This window comes from Schistocerca serialis, chromosome 5 (assembly GCF_023864345.2).
Source record: "Schistocerca serialis cubense isolate TAMUIC-IGC-003099 chromosome 5, iqSchSeri2.2, whole genome shotgun sequence".
In the NCBI taxonomy this organism is placed as follows: Eukaryota; Metazoa; Arthropoda; class Insecta; order Orthoptera; family Acrididae; genus Schistocerca; species Schistocerca serialis.
This window is the reverse complement of record NC_064642.1, coordinates 255,214,077-255,232,714: the sequence shown is the minus strand read 5'-3', so window position 1 is coordinate 255,232,714 and position 18,638 is coordinate 255,214,077. Positions and strand designations below refer to the sequence as shown.

At 43.6% G+C, this 18,638-nt stretch overlaps 1 protein-coding gene across 1 annotated transcript in view; it reads right to left on the bottom strand.

Moving 5' to 3' along the window:
* The window catches only part of LOC126481879 (zinc finger protein 608), a 293,906-nt gene that overhangs the window by 149,968 nt on the left and 125,300 nt on the right, over window positions 1-18,638 (bottom strand). The window contains exon 2 of the mRNA XM_050105838.1: window positions 6,111-6,163. The gene's annotated coding sequence lies outside the window, so the exon portion shown is untranslated. The remainder of the gene's footprint in view (window positions 1-6,110; window positions 6,164-18,638) is intronic.

Here is an 18,638-nt window from a genome sequence, read left to right as displayed (position 1 = left end):
GTATTTTTTATTTGTTTGTTAATTTTTGGGCAAAGGCCGAATACATTTATTTTTCTTATGTGTCAATTTATGGTCAATGTCCGGCTACACTATACTGTATACGAATCGTTACTCTATTACACTCAGCAGAGTTGCCTACCACATAATTTCTACGTAATTTCAATTACGTTTCAAGATTTCGAGCTCTTCATTTTCTGCTTCACCGACAACACCGTTTTGACCTGCGAACTACCGTACCCTATAAAAGTTAAAGCACACACAGTGTGCTGCCTCGATGGTATTAACTGAAGACAAAGGAGCAGTAAAACCTGAACTGCCCTCATCAGATTCAACCATCCATGAACCTTAGTACGAAAGAAACCGCTCGTACGAGGACGCCGTGTGTAATAACAGTCAGTTTAATAATAGCGCCGCAATAAAAGTTGCCGTTTTCTGCTCGGAATTTCCCCGGCAAGGACGCAATATACACATCTAGCTTTTGTTTTATCAACTGAGAGACTCCATCACGTGCGCGTAGACAGAAACAGTCAAGAAGCGAGGCTGGAGCTAAATAATAGTGCTACGTAGTAGGACACACACGGCTGGAACAGTTGAGAATGAAGGAACGTGCCGCTGGGAGAACTGGTTTCCAAAAATAATTGAAGTGTGGAAGGCTGAGAAAGTGTGCTTGAAAAATGTGGTCTCCAAACGAGTCATGATAGGGGAGGGGGAGGGGGGGGGGGAGAGGAGGAGGAGATCTAGGACAATGGTACATGTAACACTTCCTTTGCAACTAGAGGCAAGAGCAAGCAGCACGGCAAAGTTAATGACTGATTAGAAGACGCGAAAGCATGTTTCCTCTCTATTTTTTGACGATCTCATTTTTTCATATATTTTATGTTGTTGTCTACAGAATACATTGTACTACTTCCTATCACGGCCGTATCTCGCCTTTTCCCCCACGAGTTTCTTAAGAAACCGTAACGTTCAAATAAATTAGCAATCAGTTTTTTTATTTATCGATGGAAGCACATAGTGTGAATTTTTTTCAAATTTGTATATGACTCTCCATCAGGGATTTTAATTGATAAATATGAAACTACCGTGCTAAGATGCGGCGAAAGTGTGCATAACAATATGAAGTTTGGTTTTCGTTTCTAAATAGTAGTCCTAGCGCAACTTTTTTCTTTTATCTGTTTCCAAACTTGTTCACTGAGTATGTTTTGTCCGCTGAATTTACTTGATCTTCGACACGGCTTTTAACTGCTTCATGCCTGACATCAACAGAGTCCAGCTTCACAATTATGTACCAGCACCCCCCCCCCCTCTCTCTCTCTCTCTCTCTCTCACACACACACACACACACACACACACACACACACACACACACACACAAACACAAAGCTGCCTCTTTTCACATGAAGTGCCTTGTTTACTCACAGTCGTTTTCTCTAGAACTTTTTTCTGAACCTTGAGATCTTTAACACTACATTATGCTTTCGGACTTTTGAAATGACAACCAGTTACAGGAGAACCTACAGTTTAATGTGGACTGCGAACCCCGGTACAAATAAGAACTCCTATGAATACGATAATTATACTCAGACGTCAAAAAAGCGTTTTGGAAAAAAAGACGACTGAATATTAAAACACTGGACCATTGTAGCGTGACACCTTTTGAAAAAAAGCGTCACACTTTTTGCTAGTGCAGTTCTTTTCTTACCTTCACGCAACATCGTTTTTACGATTCCGTACGTCAATCGGTAAAAACGGAATTCTTGTAGCAACACTTCGTTGTACGCCTGTCTTGCCGTCCGAATGTTACGATCCCCTTTTCTCACGAACGGGTAGAGGTACCCCGTTGGAATTCAGGTCACATACTATGTACGGTCTATGACCCCTTGGCGGTGTGAAGAATTTAAGTTTGTAGACATTACCGCGCATGACTGGGAATAGAAAGATTGCGGGATTGAATGTCGGTCGAACCACGAATTTCTCTATTTTCGTTTTAAATTAGCCTTCGCCTCTCCACGATGTGAGTAGTTGCCAGAATCAGGGCGTGGTTCGGACTCCACGTTAAACTGTAGAGCTCTTTTCCGCGGTTGGATAACACAAAGCTTAAGTGGCGTCCAATAGAAAGACTTACACCGGGCCACTGAGCCACACGAGACTATTATCTACATACATAATTAAGTTGGTACAGGTCGAGCTCAGGTCCTATTCCCACTTGTCCTATTATATTATTATTATTAATATTGTTACTATATTAATAATAATACTGTGTTAAGTCATCAACATGTTTTTAATTCCACCAACTTCTCTGTTACGTATTTATAGTTCCTTCTGTTTGTTTAGCATCATTTGCGGGCCGGTGTGGCCGAGCGGTTCTAGGCGCTTCAGTCTGGAACCGCGCGACCGCTACGGTCGCAGGTTCGAATCCTGCCTCGGGCATGGATGTGTGTGATGTCCTTAGCTTAGTTAGGTTTAAGTAGTTCTAAGTTCTAGGGGACTGATGGCCTCAGATGTTAAGTCCCATAGTGCTCAGATCCATTTGAACCATTTTTAGCATCATTTTAGTTTTGGCAATGTTGCCGTTAAGCTGTTTTTTTCTTTAACTGCTGCTAATTTCTTTAACAGCATCCTCGGTATATTTTCCACTTCCAGCCACCGCACCGCAACATTACGCAGTGTACGTGAATACAGCATGCCTTAAATCACTAAGGTTGTGCTTTGGGTATCTCCATCTAGTTTTCCACGAAAAGAAGAATTAAATAGAGTAACAGCGACCAACAAAAGCTTAAACTGTTTATGAGGTAAAACACATTAGTTCGTTAAGTAATAAATGCAGTTTAACGCCCGTTCATGGATACTCATCACTTATATACTGTCGCGTGGCTCAGCACAGGTGCTTATCTTGAAATGGTATCAAAGATTTCCATCGCTAGATTTCAGGTACCACTGTCTGCTATAGATAAGCCGCAAAGATAATTTATAATCAGTCATCTAGGAACAACACATTGCAAAGGTGTTAATGAGTATCTGGGAGTATGTGTGTGGAGAGATTTAATGTTGAACGACTACATAAAAACTAATCGTAGCAACGGCAGATGCCAAAATCCTCAGAAAGTGTAGTCCACCCACGAGAGAGGCAACTTACGAAATCTTCGTTCGACTGGTACTTTAATACCACCACTGACAAAGAAAAAAAGACAAGATCCAAAGGAGAGCAGCGCATTTCGTCACAGGTTCGTTGACAAAGCGCCAAAGGGTCACGGTGATGCTTATTACAGGCGCTACAAGAGAGGCATTCTGCATCACAAAGTTTTTTTGTTTTTTTTTTTATTTTAAATAATAATACTTCGGGCTGATCCATTGTGCCAGTTTCCAGTCCATGACATGCTACGTAGTGAACAACCATGGCACAGGCTCACAACTAAAGCAAGATTTTTGTCTCACGCAACTTTTAAGCTAGAGCTAGCAACCGATCCTGTTAACAGGTTATGTCAATACGACCAATAGTTCGACGAATATAAACGTTCATAACCAATAGTGTCTACAATACCGGAGACAAAATAGTCGCATAAACAGAAGATCAATCGAATCGAAACTAGTCTGTTGGCGCGCTGCCAGAAGCAAATCTCGTAAAACGAAACAGGTAAAAAAAGTAGTGTAGCGGACAATTTCGCTTCCTAAGACACTGACAATGTATAATAAGGAACATGTATTACGTGGAAATTGCGTGCCAGTCCTCTGACAACTTGTTCGCAATATTGCCTAAAAATAAGATTTTCCTCTCATTGTTCCGCGCGCGAGTTTCGGAAGCAGTGAAGCTTTGGGACGTACTTCGGGCGATGAGCCCCCCACCCCACTCCTTTTCTCTATTGTCCGATAGGGATGACTAGCGCTTTTTGCAACACTATCAGACACAATTTCTTATTAAAATTTTTGCTTTGTTTGCCTCTTACTACGAAAATTTAATGGTACTGCACATAAATACGCGTGCCTAATAATGATGAACTCTCCACGCACTTATGGTGCAAAAAGCCTGCGGTGCCTTGCTATGCAGTGTAGACACAGCGCCGAAACAACGCGGTGGAATGGCCCAGTGCTCAGAACGAGAGCGCGCTTCTACCCCAGTGACACGGATTTTTGCGAGAGCCGTACCGTCAACCGATTTACAGTAAGATAGGGTGCGGAGTACGTCTGTAGACTTAGGTGTGTAGCAGATGATTGCTGTCGTATAAACAAATTAGTGCACAATTTGCGTGGCACAGCTTTCGGCCTAACCACGTATCAATGTGGGGTCACACACGCCTGGACTTTTGCTCCAAGAGATGACGGTTCGAATGCAGGGCCGATCCTAATTATTTACGTTTTCCAACAATTTCTCGCACTTCTGTAGTCTCGAATGACATACGCTAACCAGAACAATGAGGAGGAGGAAAGGACGCCGTATCTATTAGAAATTCTACAAAAAATTAGAAAATAGGGATATCTGTCATAAATTATGGAGTGCTTATTTTATAAGAGAGTGGTGATCGAACATCTAAGGTGAAGAAAGTCATCGAATAATGACATGCTCATATACAAATGGCGGTTGTATCGCGTACACGGGGTATAAAAGGGCAGTGCATTGGCAGATCTGTCATTTGTACTCAGGTGAGTCATGTGAATATTTTTCCAACGTGATTATGTAGACACATGTGGAATTACGCCGGATGGTATAGGAACAAGACGTATGGGACATTCCATTTCGGAAATCGTTAGGGAATTCAATATTCCGAGATCCACGACGTCAAGAGAATGCCGAGTGTGCCACATTTTAGTCATTATCTCTCACCACGAACAACACAGCGGCCTACAGCGTTCGCGTAACGACTGAGAGCAGCGGCATTTGCGTCGGGTTGAAAGTGCTAACAGACAAGCAACACTGCGTGAAATAATCGCAGAAATAAACGTGGCACGTACGACGAACGTATACGGTAGGACAGTGTGACGAAATCTGGCTTTACTGGGCAATGAAAGCAGACCACAGACGCGAATGCCTTTGGTAATAGCACGACATCGCCTGCAGAGATTCTCCTGGGCTACTGACCACATTGTTTGGACCCCAGATACTGGAAAACCGTGGCCTGTTCAGATGAGTCTCGATTTCAGTTGGTAATACCTGACGCTAGGGTTCCAGCGTGGCGCACATCCAACGAGACCTTGGATCCTATTTGTCAACAAGGCGCTGTGCAAGCTGTTGGAGGTTCCATAATGGTGTGGGCTGTGTTTACATGGAATAGACTGGGAGACCAATTGCGGCCATTCATTTTATGAATGACAATGCGCCATGTTACCGTGTGACAACTGTTCGCGATTGGTTTGAAGAACACTCTAAACAGCTCGAGTGAATCATTTAGCTACTCAGATCGCCCAACACGACTCCCATCGAACATTTATGGGATATAAACAAGAGGTCAGTTCGAGCATAAATCTTCGCAACTATGGACGGCTATAGAGCCACAAGGGCTCAATATTTCTGCGGATGACTTCCAACGACTTACTGAGTCCATGTCACGTCGAGTTATTGCGCTATGCCGGGCAGAAGGAGGTCCTGTACACCACATTAGGAGGTAACTCATTTTTTTTTCACTTCAGTGTACAAACAAGGGAAGGAATGTCAGCGTCGACAACTGAGTGAGCCTATGCACCTACAGCTTAATGCGAATACTGGAAAGCATGTGCCGTCAAAGTGTAACTGCACAGACAGAATAATGATGCGCTTGTCACTTGATCAGACGGAGGTGGTTCCGCTGCTGGTTTGTAGTAGACTCTTTTCAAGTTAAGTTTCTCGACGTGAAGGTCAGCTGCAACCACACTGCCCTCTCCCCGGTGCTAAAAGGTCCACGATATCGAGGATTCATTTCCAACCTTCCCCCTCTCCTTTCCTGGTTACATTAGTTTTTTGGAAGGGATTGTGCGACTTGGTCCACTGGAAAGACATCACCGGTTTACATACAAGAAAGAGATACTTGTGGTGAGAACGTGTTAGAGGCAGTTGACAATGGGTGTTGCTGGGATTAGCAGAGGGCGGACGCTCAGGTTAGTAGCATCATATACTGTATCAGCCTGTCTGTTGCACTTACCGTAGCCGTCTCAGGTGGAGCTGGGCGCATCTCCAGAGACCAGCTGCGGCCCGCTGCGGAAAATATGCAACACTGTATTAAACTAGCTATGCATCTCCACGATTAGTTGCTAGCAATGAATATCCTATCAATATGCAATGTAAAATGTATTTCACTGGTGTAGCGGATTGTATGCAACTCGTGCGCAGTTTGCAAACCCTCTACTTGCTCAATACCGGTACACTACAAACATCATGATGGGGTAGTTATAGATTCTTGCATACAGACTGCGCAGTAACTTCTGTTGGTACCTACCGTGCCAGTGAAATAATTAATTCCTGCATATTGCAATAATATTCATTTATGCGTACCAACCACTAGAAACATAACTAACTTAACACTGTTGCGTACAAATTTCATAGTAATTCGAAAGTTGTTCCAGGTTACGTGGCAACTTCAATCGACCTTTCGATTGTTCACAGGTTTTGCACGATTCAATTGTATGGCCATTGGTATCCGTTAGGTGTATGTGACTGTCGAGGGTAAGCGTGTAGGAAGTGTGTGTGTGTGTGTGTGTGTGTGTGTGTGTGTGTGTGTGTGTGTGTGTGTGTGTGTGTGAGAGAGAGAGAGAGAGAGAGAGAGAGAGAGAGAGAGAGAGAGAGAGAGAGAGAGAGGAGGAGGGTTCTGGTCCCCACTACATGAGACACGGAGGCAAAGTTTGGAATTTAACCCAGAATGTTGAAGCCAAGTATGGTACACAAGAGATTTACGCCAGAACCTGTCTTCCCTTAACGGTAGTTACTGGCAGTGAAAATTATTTTCACAGACCGGAATCGAACACACTACCTGAGAATTGGGCACCACCGTAGATGAGTGTTAGCGTCTTTGCTTACGGAGACGGTTAGAAAAGCAGCCATCGAATTGAAACTGCAAACAAATTTGTTGTTTTCTAGCAGTAGTAAAAATACCGCTGGGTTCAGCTATAATGTAGCGAAGCGAAAGCGGATCGGTTTTGCTAACATAACTTTGTGCCCGAATAGGAAAGCTTTTCCATTCGTTCACACTTGGCACCTTCTCTTGAGGAGTAGTGGATGAGGCCGCGAAGTAACTTCACCGTAGCTGACTGGCGTGCGTATCATCTACATCGTACACACCACTGTCATAAATCTGTTATATGAAGTTGAAATTTTCCCCTCAAGTTGTAATATTTTTCAAGCTCTTTTCTTGCTTGTGTCGCATACACAACTAGCACATCAATGAGCAGGTCGTAAATTACAAGATGCAAATTTGGTATGCACGTTTTACTAAACTGCCGAAAACTGTATTGTGAAGCACTGCTAACTGTACGGGATGTAGTTATAAGGTTTTAATTATCAACTCTAAAAAATAAAGTTAAATAATAAATTTTGTATCCGTTTTTGTGTTTGTTTATTGTAGGGTACATGTTTGCAGTCCTGGTACCCACACAAAATCACGTACCATAGTATTCCGCTAGAGGGAGTCAAAATATGTAGTAGCCCATCTTCATTGCATCTTTCGGTAGGATGGTTAGAATTTTATGACTACCGTTCATGCTAACACATTACAGTGTCAATAAGAACTGTTTCATAATATGTTCTATAGCAGTTACTACAGCGGTCACTCATGTTGACGCCTAAATTGAAACCAGAATATGTATGCACAATTATCAGTATATCTCCATATTTAAACTTGTGCCGTTTCAGTAAGATATAGTAAATTTGCAACTTGGTACCCGCGACATGATTGTTGTGGTTGTTGTTGTTGTTGTTGTTGTTGTTGGTGGTGGTGGTGAACACTTGAACTTGAAAATGACTATATAAACGAAGTTACTTGTGTATACTATAATATTATCATCATCATCATCATCATCATCATCATCATCATCATCATGGTCGTCGTCTTTTATGGTTCTCCATCACTGGCAAGATCTGCTTGCAACACAAGTCTCTTCAGCATGGCTGGTCTTCGCATCACCTCTGATCCAGTCTCCCTCCTTCCGAATGCTTTGTTGTGTATCTGATGTGACCAAAAAGGGGTATTTAATACATATTACAGCCATAAATGTCCTCTTTTCGACTGAGCCTTGTAAATTGGTACTGATGGAGGCAATGAAAACTGACAAGAGGGTGAAACATCGCGCTGACACGTAGCTCGCTGCTCTCAAATAACACGGAAGTTTCGTCGAGGTGGACGTCCCCACCTAAAGAACAGATAATTACCTTTGCACGAGAACACAAAAGTTTGATCAGGGACATAGTGTCAATTGCTATTTTCCACAATCCTTGACTCCATTTGAAAGCTGAATCAAATGATTATGTTTCCATGATAAGGTGTATGTCAAAGACCACGTACGTGGGTGTTAAATATTTTATCTTGCACTGTCGGTTACGTTCATTCAACGTCTTCGGATTATATGCATACGAATTTGCTGAGTGCTTCGGTACACATGAAAACTGTTTCCAATAATACTGAAGCACTCGACAAGATCCTAGAAGCCCTGACGACACCTGAAGAAGTTAAATGAACATAACCAACAGCGGAAATTGAAGAATTATATAGGCTGATTCCTTCAAAGACGATGACAGCAACGACCCACTATTGATAATGCTATTTCTTTGCACAAATAACCGTAACCTGTTTCGAACCGACGTTTTCCTCATCAGACGACTGATATGTCAAGATGCACGTCTGTTAAAGTTTAGATCAATTTTTGGTTCTTTATTCCCTCTTCTGGTGAAATATTCTTGGGATGGTAGTCCCGTCGAAATTCCGGCTTGTATTCCCGAAATAGTGCAGAGTACACGCATCATTTATTTGACGTGTGTATAACCACACTGCGTGAAGCAACACACACACAAAGCAGCTTTTAAAAATTTTCGTGAATAGAGACCAACAACATTGCAACCAAATGCGTCGGATTTTCGACAGCACCACCATCCCAAGAATGTTTCACAGGGGAGGGGGGAATAAAGAAGCAAAAAATTATGTTGCCTTCAACAATCGTGTATCTTGACACGTACAGCCGTCTGAAGATGAACCTGCGGTTCGAAAACTATTACGGCGCCATTTGTACAAATAAATAGCATTATCAATAGTGGCTAGTTGCTGTCTTCTTCTCTGAAAGAATCAACCTGTACTTTGTACATTGTCATGGTCTCAAAACGTCAGTTTTCGCGACACAGAAGTAAACCATTTCTCAGCAGCATACAGCCCTGAAAGAATTGACGACTGTGGCAGTGCAATATAGAAAATTATTTCCTGTTTCCACAGCAGATTTAATTCTTACGAGGAGAACAAGGCAAGTGCCATAACCCGATTTCCCCACAACTTCGCTCAGTGGAAGAGGAGTCAAAACAAGCGAAAACGTGTCTCGGCTTATCCGCAGAGACCCAGCAGTTTCTGAGAAAATGACAGTCAAAATTTTCAAAGTAATTTAAACGCCTTTTAGCGTGTGATAATCTCAGCCGGTATGGTGACACTGCCTCTCGACATCCCTCTTTTGCGTCCCGTGTTAGAAACCTGATTACTGTTTTCATTTATTTCATTTTTTCATTCATATACTCATAACCGTAGAACGTCACTACAGGAATGTTTGCTATCAGTTTACGGGATACAAGAGCACTACATTAATTGTAAAACTACAACTGGGTTTCACAGTAAGTATCATACATTTATTACGTAGTATATGTGTGCAGTGGTAAAAATCTATTTCAATTTCCATATTCTTGTATTTCATTCTTGTATTACTTTGTAATTTTATTCTTGCGTTAAATCTTAGGAAAGATTTGGTGCATTCCCTTGGATGATACCCATCTTAAAAACATTCGGAACGTACAAATTCCGAACACCAGCAGCAACTGCGATGCCAGGTTTGCCACAGTGACGTTTCTTCGTATGAATCTCACTCCAATAAAAGACGTTAACACTGTTTTCGATTTCATGTGTCGGCACTAATTTCGCAGGAAACCAGGTATAACGTATTACTTCCCCGAAAACTGGCGTTTGCAATTGATTATGAATCACGCTACACCATAGGAATTGCACCTAGAAATCTGAATAATTTTCTCTTTTTTTTAATTATTCGTCAGATATACAATTAGTAGACTACTAAGGACAACATTATTTCACTATACAGTGAAAAACATTCGTGTAGCAAACTTCTAGGGAAATGGCTAGATAAATGAAAAACAAAAATAGAAATAATAAAAGCGGTTATCAAACACTGGACGCGGAAATGTGAATCGGTGACGCCATCTACATGGATACTCTGCAAATCACATTTAAGTGCCTGGCATAGGGTTCATCGAATCACCTTCACAATTCTCTATTATTCCACTCTCGTATAGCGCGCGGAAAGAAGGAACACCTATACCTTTCCGTAAGAGCTCTGATTTCCCTTATTTTATCTTGGTGATCGTTCCTCCCTATGTAGGTCAGTGTCAACAAAATATTTTCGCATTCGGAGGAGAAAGTTCAAAATGGTTCAAATGGCTCTGAGCACTATGGGACTTAACATCTATGGTCATCAGTCCCCTAGAACTTAGAACTACTTAAACCTAACTAACCTAAGGACATCACACAACAGGGAGAAAATTTGTGATTGGAATTTCGTGAGAAGATTCCGTCGCAACGAGAAACGCCATTCTTTTAATGATTTCCAGTCCAAATCCCGTATCATTTCTGTGACACTCTTTCCCATATTTCGCGATAATACAAAACGTGCTGCCTTTCTTTGAACTTTTTCGATGTACTCCGCCAGTCCTATCTGGTAAGGGTCCCACACCGCGCAGCAGTATTCTAAAAAGAGGACGAACAAGCGTAGTGTAGGCAGTCTCCTTAGTAGGTCTGTTACATTTTCTAACTGTCCTGCCAGTAAAACGCAGTCTTTGGTTAGCCTGCCCCACAACATTTTCTGTGTGTTCCTTCCAGTTTAAGTTGTTCGTAATTGTAATACCTAGGTATTTAGCTGACTTTACGGCTTTTAGATTAGACGGATTTATCGTGTAACCGAAGTTTAACGAGTTCCTTTTAGCACTCATGTGGATGACCTATGACGTTAACCACTGTACAACCGTTTGAGTTAAAACTATTTACTCGCTAAAAGACACAAAGTATTGCGAAACCTTTGATCGTCGTTTCCTCAGGAACGGTTGAGCATGTACGCATACGCAGAGACACGTATTCGCTTATTCCGACCCTTGTTCGACCGAGCTAAGTTTCCGGGAAATCGAGTTATGGCACTTGCCGTGTTCTTCTCTCGAGTTCCCCACACTCGGACGACCTCAGCACGGAGCGCGGTGAGAGCCGCGGACAGCCGGCAGAGATTTCCATCGCGCTAACGACGTGAAGACGCGAGGGGAGCAGGGAACAGCGTTCCGTCGACCTGTGTGGTCGGGCGGCGCTGCCCCGGAGTGTGACCCGGCTGCACAGCGCAAGAAATAAATGAGGGGAGGCCGGCCTAATGGAACTCGTTTCCCGGCGCGGCGCGGCACCGGCTGCCAGGCGCTCTGCGGCTCGCCTCCCCGGACCGTAAACACAGCGCGCGGTAAATTTGGGAGCCAGATGAAACGGCTCGTGGAAAAAGGAGAGCGGCCACAAGAAACCGCGTCTCAGTCAGAAATAGGACGGCCCGCCGGGGCGCCTGCCAAAGCCAACACCGCCGCCGCGTTGGCAGAGGCGGCGGGAGCGGCACTCGCTCCCCCTCCGGGACTAGCGAGCACGGGGACTGCACTGCTGCCACAGATATGCGACCAGTTCCTCTTGTGCACACCAGACAATCATGTTTTGTGGGTTTTGTGGCAGGTAAAATCCATAAGTATGAGGGCGGAAAAAGCCGTGGAGCACAACGGTAAAGCACTGCTGAACCCGGCGAGTTACGCAAAATACTGATACGAATTATTTACATATTAAGTGAAAGACTGGTACAGGTAGCTCTCTAACCAGTTTTGATTGCGGAAAAATGCTAGACAATGCCGACACTACAACTTATCTAAGATAGACTGAGGAAAGGATATCTACCTTTACACTATTTGTAGATCGAACAGAGTTTTTAAAACGTGGTACTAAGGAAGAATGCCGAACATTACATTTATAGGTGCAGCCAATAACTAAGGAGGATGAGGAGACACTGAATCAAACAGAGGAGCGGATACGACGTTCATGGCACAACTTCATTAAAAGACAGCATCCACTGACAAGACATAACTACAGACATCACGGAATTGTCTATTTTAAAACAGAGGGAATTGTGAGGGGTAAAAATTGTAGTGGGAGACCAAGGCTTGAATACAGTAAACAGGTTAAAATGCACGTAGGTTGCGGTATTTATGAAGAGGCTTGCACAGGATAGATTAGCATGGAGAGCTGCATAAAACCAGCCTTTCGACTAAAGACAAAAAGCCATCCCTATACTGGCCACAAGTGACTAGGGTATAGGAACCTGGTTGGATGATTTGGTGGAGGGGACCAATCAGCGAGGACATCGGTCCCATGGCCTTAGGAAAGGATGGGGAAGGACGCCAGCCGTGCCCTATCAAAGGAATCATCCCGGCATTTGCCTGAAGCGATTTAGGGAAATCATGGAAAACCTAAATTAGGATGGCCGGACGCGGGTTTGAACCGTCGTCCTCCCGAATGCGAGTCCAGTGTGCTAACCATTGCGCCACCTCGCTCGGTAGGAGCCTGGTCGCCTGCCCTGGGCGCCGTTTCACAGTGGACGACCATTTTTGTGAAAGATGAAAAAGAAGAAGGAGAGGAGCAGGACGACAACGAGAACAAGTGAAACGCAGTTCCACAAGAATTACCTGTAGTGATACCGAGACGCTTGCATCTTTTTCGGGTACTAGATGGAGCTACTCGCGTATACCGAGTGAGTCAACGCGATGAATCACTGAACGAGTCGCCTTACTGTGGTAAGCAAAACGACCTTGGACTGTCTTCACCTTTTTTTAATTTGGGCTATACATAAAAGACCAGCTGAACTGTGTACCTTTTTAGTTCATTGTAAGATCATGTTGATCTCAATCAGCGAATATTGTGATTGAGCAGCGATGGAGCCTTACGCGAAAAATGGTTAGTTCTCCGATATGGAGGGAGAGGGAGGGGGGGGGGGGGGAGACGGAAAATCGAAGTTTTTCCTATGTGCCAGTTACCCTAGTTACACCACTGTATACCTACGATTCAGAAAAATCCGAAGATTTTGGAAAGGTATGGGCGCCGCCTGACGTTGCTGCTGGTAATGGAAACAAGACTTATGAAAAACCAAGACGTATCGATAGGTTTGTCGATATGGGCAAAATGTTCGATAATGTAAAATGGTGCAACATATTCAAACTTCCGTGAAAAACAGGGATAAGCTATAGCGAAAGACGCATAATATACAATATGTACAAGAACCAAGGTGCAACAATAATAATGGAAGACTAAGAACATGGTGCTCGGATTGCAAATAGTCTTGAAATGGCTCTGAGAACTATTGGAAATCACATCTGAGGTCACCAGTACCCCAGAACTTAGAACTACTTAAACCTAAGTAACCTAAGGACATCACACACAACCATGCCCGAGGCAGGATTCGAACCTGCGACCGTAGCAGCAGCGCGTTTCCGGACTAAAGCGCCTAGAACCGCTCGGCCACAACGGCCGGCGAAAAGGCCTTATCCTATTCGAAGAGACCATCCCAGTATTTGCCTTAAAAAAACCACGGAAAACCCTGAATCTGGAAGTCTGGGTGGGCACGGAGAAATTGTTAAAGATATCGACAATGATGACGCCGCCGCAGGCTCTAGACGTGAATCAGCAGGTAACACGTACGAGAGAGAATACCGTTGAAAGTCAGGATTCGGCATCTAGAAATACCACATGACTAATGTCATTAAAAGTGGCTTTCTAGCTATATGCCCATGCGGTTTTATTTGCTCAACTACGGCAATATATGTAATTCCACCGTTTACGCACTTCAATTACGCGATAACCTACACAACTGTTTGCCCTAGTCATTTGTAATCGGTATTTAACGTTGAACAAGAGATAGTTTTCAAGAGCAGTTGATAAACGTCCCGTAAGGAAGCTAACGAATCAGTGAAAAGGCGAGGTGCTGCTGATCGTGTGGTCATGCAATCAGACCAGCGCCATGGATGGTCCGCCCACAGCCATTTGATGAAAAACTAGTGACAACTGAAAACCTGTGCCAGTTGACGATTCGAACGCTGATTTCTTGCTTATCGCGAGGATTCGCCTTGACCATCGGGCTGTACGCCTCCACACATGATTCAAACTTCCATTGTCACTGGTGTTACCACTATTACCGGAAGTTCTTCCAAGACGTATGTAGGAACGAATTCGGTGGAGGACCGTGGGTTGCTGTGCCATAAGCGACAAATATAAAATGAATTAAATGCGCTAAAATGTAATGAATAGGTCGCTGTCTTTAGTAATATCTTTCAACCAATACCACTATACGAACGGCGTCCAACCAGAACGCATGATGTCATGACCCCCCAGTGTACGGCACTGTTTTAATAAGTCACGAACCATCCTCGAGAGAGTAATGTTTACTAAACAGGTGCCGTTACTGAGTTCTGTTATTTAGACAGTAAACTTTACCGTTTTCACTCGCTTTTTATACACTAATAACAGCGTGAAATGTTCGGGGAGGGCGTTGTTAGTGCGGCGCAGCAACCACTATATCAGTACAGATTCTTCCTAAAACAATACGTAGAAAGCGCGTAGGCAGCACCGGCTGCTTCTGACTTGGCAGAGAATTCCGTTGTGTGTGTGTGTGTGTGTGTGTGTGTGTGTGTGTGTGTGTGTGTGTCGACTTACGGCAGCTGATGTGGTGTGCGCCAGGGACTCACCGGCGTGCTCCTGCCGTTCTGCGCTGCTCCCTGGTTTGCTCTTTACCACAACTCCACACGCACAATCTCTCTCGACTTACTCACCACAGAAGTCAGTTCAACACTCCCCACAATTCGCAGCCACTATTGCTACCGTGCAGGGAGCAAACACGCGACTACGAGTGCCAACATTAGACTTTCTAATAACGGTTTGCGGCCGTAGATGACGATCGGGAGAGTAAATAAGGGGTGCTAAGCACACGGTGCGAGGAGATGACGGTGGGATGCGGGGATTCTGACAAAACCAGAATATATCACACAAACCTATACTTTAGTCTCGTACGGTTTCATTTGTATAATCTTAAACGATAACGGTATATCACTTTTCACCAATTATTATAATCCAACATGGGTGTACCGAAAAGTGAAGGACAAGTCATTTGAGATTTGAGTGAAGTCTTTAATCAAGGATGATTTTGTAACTGTCTTACATCTACGAAATAAATCTACAAATAGATTCCACCCCATGCGTTGGCTGCAATTACGCTGCCCTTTTACTATGAGCTAAATGACCGTTGTTGATGCCGAGATTTGTGGCTCAGGCAATTTCTTTCTGTCCCATCAATTAATCGTTAATAATCCTGAATTATCGAAGGTCAGGCCTCAGACACTAGACAACTCAATGGTTCAAATGGCTCTAAGCACTATGGACTTAACACCTTAGGTCATCAGTCCCCTAGAACTTAGAACTACTCAAACCTAATTAACCTAAGGACATCACAAACATCCATACCCGAGGCAGGATTCGAACTTGCGGTCTTGCGGTTCCAGACTGCAACGCCTTTAACCGCACGGCCACTTCGGCCGGCCCGATTTCCATGTGAAGACGCTTAGTTCTAACAGGCGTGTTTCAACAGCCCGTAATTTCGCGTGACTGACAAATACAATCCAGCATTGATCTGATCTCTAGCTATCTTGGAACTACAGAGCTTAGTAATCACAACAGCAATTAAGATGTAGAGAAACTGTGTGCTAGTAATTTTTTGTGCCTTCAGAGCAATGTCGCTGTTGCCTTAGAAGTGAGCGTCCTCCCAACAAATTTTCCAGTCTAAGACGAATTGCCGGCCGCGGTGGCCGTGCGGTTCTAGGCGCTTCAGTCCGGAACCGCGCGACTGCTACGGTCGCAGGTTCGAATCCTGCCTCGGGCATGGATGTGTGTGATGTGCTTAGGTAAGTTAGCTTTAAGTAGTTCTAAGTTCTACGGGACTGATGACCTCAGATGTTAAGTCCCATAGTACTCAGAGCCACTTGAACCATAAGACGAATTCTAAACCCCCCCCCCCTCTCAAATACGCATGCACACTCGTAACTGGTAAAGTTATTAATTAAGAATAGCGCAGAGGAATCTCGTGGCATGCCCCATGCTATGGGCTCGCCAGAAAATTCTATCAACGCCTAATCTTCAGGAGTGTCGCAATCTCACTGCATCCTGTTTGATATAGTTGTGAGCCATTTCTAAATTCGGCTGAGGAGCGTATTCTGCCTTCACAGTTTCCCTTTATCGCCTCTCCAGTACAGCATCTGTCGCGACGGCTTACTTCAAAGACCAACAGCATTCTAGAACAGTCACGTGCCAATGACAAATTATGACATAACGGCAGACATTAAAAACCTGTTTCTGTCACTGAAATGAAACAAATAACAACTGGACTTCCTGCATGTCACTATCGTTACAAAAGCATGTCTTCGGTGGGAGTGTGGGGTTAAGGAGGGGGCGGGCGGTCGGGAAATAATGAATGTCAATGGCAATGCAGCAGCAGAGATAAATCACATTTAATCAGCCTGATTCTACTTTCTTCGTTCACCGGTTAACTTACCAGACTGCTACTCAAAGAACACGGTTGTAGCTTAAGCTCTACCAAGAATTGTTTCGCAAGAAGAAGGGTATAGCGTTGACTCAGTCTCATGAAGAAAACTGAGGATCTACTTGAAAGTAAAGCCAACATTGATGGCTGGAAGAGTGGTGTTTTCAAACTGCACGTGCTATCAATACTGTCGTTCCAATACATCACAGACACAGGAAAAGTTGTTGTCTGTCGGTCGGAAGCATCGAGTTTAGGCATGGTCGATGATCTACGTTCTACGTATTCTGGCAGGAAAGCAATGTTGAGGCTTCACAAATTATCAGTAACTGGAGTGTACCAAAAGTTTTAATACTGTGTGTGTCATGTTCAGGCTGCTACTCAAATTATTGTTAGGAAGGTCTGAATGGCTGGTACTTTTTTCTGCCTCTTTGATCAACCAGTCATACATAATTTACATATTGCTTTACTATTTCACAATTTCTCTCTTAACATATAACATTGTATTACGTTGAGCATGAGCGTGAATGGAAAGAGATCCACAGATTTTGAGAAAGCTCTTAATTTAGCTTCAATAAAAGCTGTAATGAGAATTCTTGAGATATAAGACGTTGAGTCAAGTTACGTCAGCACCACCACCACCATCAGTGATTCGCTCGAGCAGGCCGGGGTGGCCGAGCGGTTCTGGCGCTGCAGTCCGGAACCGCGCGATCGCTACGGTCGCAGTTTCGAATCCTGCCTCGGACATGGATGTGTGTGATGTCCTTAGGTTAGTTAGGTTTAAGTAGTTCTAAGTTCTAGGGGACTGATGACCTCAGAAGTTAAGTCCCATAGCGCTCAGAGCCATTCCATTCGATTCGCTCATTCATTCGACAACATTTAATGGTGAAATATCTCGCCTAGGCCTTCTAAATGTCTTATAAGCTGTAGTGAAGAACTTCCGCAGAAAAACTTGTGCGCCAATGCTACTACAGCTTTCATTGCACATCAGGATAGCGGAAAATTCAGAACAGTGTCATCTCCAAAACTGTTTATTCTTAACACCCTACAGGAAGCCTTTAGTTCCCTAAACTGAACAAAGAGAAGGAATGTGTCAATGGAACCTTTGTATTGCTGACGACACTGCGCTCTTTGGCTCTAGAGCAGATTCTCTTCAAAAATGGAACAACTTAGTAGATCGAGTTGGAAAGTGTAACTGGAAATCAATTCAGGTAAGACAAAAACACTGCATAACCAACAGAAAGAAAACAGCATAAACTGACATGGAAGGAACAGAACTAGTTTGTAAGGTTTCGCACTGAGAGCAAATAACGATGACAGGAAGAGAAATAAACAGAAGGGGAAAACTGACGTGGAGTGTTTGTGGTAAACTAAATAGGATTTTCAAAATTGAGCTTCCAATACCACTGAAACTGACGACTTACGGTGTTGCGACACGGACATTTCAGCGAACAGCATTCAATTCTCGGGAATTACTAAGCGAGTCATGGAGGGCTGGACATGGAACCAAATAAATCAATTTGCGAACTAAAGAGATAGACTAACGAAAATAAAAGAACGGGCGAACGTGACAGCGAGGCGCGTAACTGTTGTTTCTTGGGTGGAATCCACCTTAAGTGGAGATCCCCTTTCTCCAGTAGTACTGGTTTACTGATATAGGTTAGACGCACCCAATTCGTGGAAGTGGTGTCGAATTAAAAGACTTGTATAAAGCCGCTGTGCCATATGGAACTATTATTATTATTGTTATTACAGGAGCTAAAAAAATAGCGATAGGTGACCAATCCTAGTAAGCGATGAACGACAAGTGGATGATGACGATGGAGTGACGT